This window comes from Tamandua tetradactyla, chromosome 11 (genome assembly GCF_023851605.1).
Source record: "Tamandua tetradactyla isolate mTamTet1 chromosome 11, mTamTet1.pri, whole genome shotgun sequence".
In the NCBI taxonomy this organism is placed as follows: domain Eukaryota; kingdom Metazoa; phylum Chordata; class Mammalia; order Pilosa; family Myrmecophagidae; genus Tamandua; species Tamandua tetradactyla.
In genome coordinates, this window is record NC_135337.1 from 21,297,569 (window position 1) to 21,300,960 (window position 3,392).

General features: G+C 37.6%; 1 long non-coding RNA gene across 1 annotated transcript; it reads left to right on the top strand.

Moving 5' to 3' along the window:
- The first annotated feature begins 1,315 nt into the window (after positions 1 to 1,315).
- LOC143649420 (uncharacterized) lies at positions 1,316 to 3,081 on the top strand. The gene is made up of 4 exons (XR_013158986.1): positions 1,316 to 1,420; positions 1,968 to 2,106; positions 2,324 to 2,585; positions 2,692 to 3,081. It is a non-coding gene; the product is annotated as an uncharacterized LOC143649420 (long non-coding RNA).
- The last annotated feature ends 311 nt before the right edge of the window (positions 3,082 to 3,392 follow it).

Below are 3,392 nucleotides of genomic sequence, written 5' to 3' on the forward strand. Positions count from 1 at the left end.
AGATGTCCCAAGCAAAGCAAGTTTATAAAAATGTCCAAATTAAGACACCAGCAAGTGGTTACCTTCACTCAAGAAAGGCCGATGAAGTTCAGGGTTTCTCTTTCAACTGGAAAGGCATGGGACAAAAAAATGATGACATCTGCTAGCTTTCTCTCCAGGACTCTTGTTTCATGAAGTCTCCCCCCACCCCCAGGAACATATTCCTTCTTCACCTCCAAAGATATCTGGTGGTGTGGGCCCTCTGATTCATGGCTCTCTGCTGTTTTCATCATTCTCAAATTTCTCCAAAACGCTTCCTCTTTTAAAGGATTCCAGTAAAGTAATCAAGACCCACCTAGAATGGGTGGAGTCACATCTCCCTCTATTCAAAAGTCAAATACCCACAATTGGGTGAGTCACATCTCCGTGGAGATAACCTAATCAAATTTCCAAACTATAGTACTGAATAGGGATTAGAAGAAATGGTTGCTCCCACAAAACTGATTAGGATTAAAACATGACTTTTCTAGGGTACCTACAAATCCTTTCAAACAGCACAATAAGGGAAGGCACTGACTTGACAAAGTCTTAGTAGTGTCCCAAGGAGGACAAAGTAGGGATATCAATGAGGTTTTAGATTACTGTTTAATCTTTCAACACACAGGTCTGATTAGTATCAGGTAGGAATCATGATACACTAAGTTTAGTATCGGTGGACATAAGGAGGTGAGGGTTTTCAACAAATTCAAATATTCTTGGGAACAAACAATTATTAGATGTTAGTTACTGTTCAGTAGCTATATGTAGATACCAATTACTCAGGTATTAGGCTCCCTATTGCCCTGACTCCACCCCTTCAAACCTGGGGTTGTCTATGCATATAGCCCTTAGGCACTGAAAGTTCTGAGGTATGGTTGAGAGCTTCTTCCCCAAAATGTTCTCCCAGGTGGCTGTTAGTAGGCAGGTGAAGCTTCAAGTTAAAAATATGTATATATTGTTTTAAATATTAAGCTAATTATTGATTAATAATTACACTGGACAACAGGTACAAGACAGAATAGTCCTGATCAAAGCAGGTTGAATGACTACCCAATCAAGGACGAAAAGACAGTACTTTCCAAGTACATAGATCTCATTCTTTCTCTACTCCAAACAGAAGAAGAACCATATGACTTTCAGTAAAGCTATTTTGCTCCATTGATGAGCCACCTTCCTAGCTACACTGAAAATAAGGCACAGAATTAACTCCCAACACACCAAGGTGAAGTCATAATGCAGTCCTATGCCACTTGATTATTGCACCCAGGATTTTTGAGATTCTGTTCTTCTTTATCAACTTCATTCCATTTTTAGTTCCAAAAGCAGCAATAAAGGAGGACTGGTAATGTCACCTGTGTAATAGAATGTCAACTTTATTTCTATTCAAGCAAGGCAGAATATGGTATAGTAGTTAATGGCACAGACTAACTGGGTTGACTACTTTTGAATCTTTGGTTCTTCTACTTGCTAGCTAAGTGAACATGGAGAAGTTGTTTCGTCAATCTGGACCTTGGTGTTCTCATCTGTACTATTGGAAAAATAGTAGTACTTAGATATAATAGCTTGTTTTGCGGCTAACAAGGGCTAAAAAATATGAAGTACTTTGAAGAGTGCCGTAGCAAAAGGGATGGCAAACTATGAACTGGGCCCATTGATTGTTTTTGAATGGCATGTAAGCTAAATACATCTTTTTAAATGTTTTTAGATAGCTGGAAAAAAAGTCAAATGAAGAATAATATTTTATGACATGAAAGTTATACAAAATTGAAATATCAGTGTCCATAGTTAAGTTTTATGAAACATGTATATTTATTCTGTGTCTTTGACTGCTTGAGCTCTACAATGGGTAGAAGTGAATAGTTGCAACAGAGATTATAAGGCCAGCAAAGCCTAAAATATTTACTATCTGCCCTTTTAAAGAAAAATTTTGCTGACTTCCACTGTCATAGTTCTGCCTAGATTCCCCTCAGCTTTACTGGGTCTGTGGGCTCCTGCACTGCACAGTGGGTCTCTCTGGAGGACAAGCCTTGGATTACAAGAACTGCTTTACCTGCTGTGATAGCTTCTGGTGTCAACTTGGCCAAATGAGTGAGTATAAAATCTTGTTGTAGAAAATGGGAATAATCTGCATTTATTTTGATATAATCAATTTATTTGATCAAGACACATTTATAAGTATGTAGCTAAATATTTGTCTGGTTTCAGCTAGTTTACCAGAAACTCAATTTTTATTTGATTCTAAATATAAATTCATATATAAAAACTTTATGTTCCTCACTTCTCTTCCTTTTCTTCATCCTTGAAGATCTGCCTCTCCACAAAGCCTTTCTCCAGCAGGAAGAAGTATAATTTTCTCACCACCACTTCTAATCCCTGTATCATCTGTCCATTGTTTCAACATTTATTGGATGACCTGTACGTGGCCTGATGCTAGACAATGAACATAAGGGGAAGAAAGGAGGGAAGACTTCCCAGAAAAGGTGTTAAATTGTATTTTGAAGAATGAGTGAAGTCAGAAAAAAAATGATTGAAACTTGAAAATGAGAAAACAGTACATTCGAAGATTGGTAAGTAGTCCTGGATGACTGGGACACAGTGTTCGAGTTTGCAAGGTGCTGAAAGCAGATATCATGAAATGGGTTGGATTAACAATCGGAATTTATTATCTTACAGTTTTGAGGCTGAGAAAAATATCCAAGTCAAGGCATCACCAAGGCAATGCTTTCTTCCTGAAGTCTGGCTACCGGCAATCCTTGACCCTTCTGCCACATGGCAAGACACATGGTGGCATCGGCTGGTCTCTCCCTTCTTTTCCATGTTTCATTGGTTTCAGCTTTTTGCCTCTGTGGCCTTCTCTCTGTCTGAATTTCATTCTCTTATAAAGGACTCCAGTAAGAGGATTAAAAGGATTAAGACCCATACCAGGCCATACTTTAACAGAAGAAACCTCATCAGAGGTCTTACTTACAACAGGTTTACAGTGACAGGAGTGGATTAGCTTTAAAAACATTATTTTCTGGGGTGCATAAAGTTCCAAACCACCATACACAGGGTCTCTGTAAAGCACAGGAAAATTAATCAAAATATCAGTATTAGTCTTTTGGAAGACTAATGATTCAATAAATCAATATTTCTCTTCCCAAGCTGGGCCTACTATAAAGCTATTTAGTCTCTGATCAAAGAAGATAAAATATCTTTGTTTAACTTTCACTATGATCCATTTATTTTTTTTTCTCCAGAAGTTTTTAATTTATTGACCACTACCATAATATCTAACAAAGGTTTTCTATCTCTTCAGGCCGTATTTTAGTTGCTACTGAGTAAGCAGGAACCAATGGCAAACAGGTCCAAGTCAATTCTATATTAAAATTCCA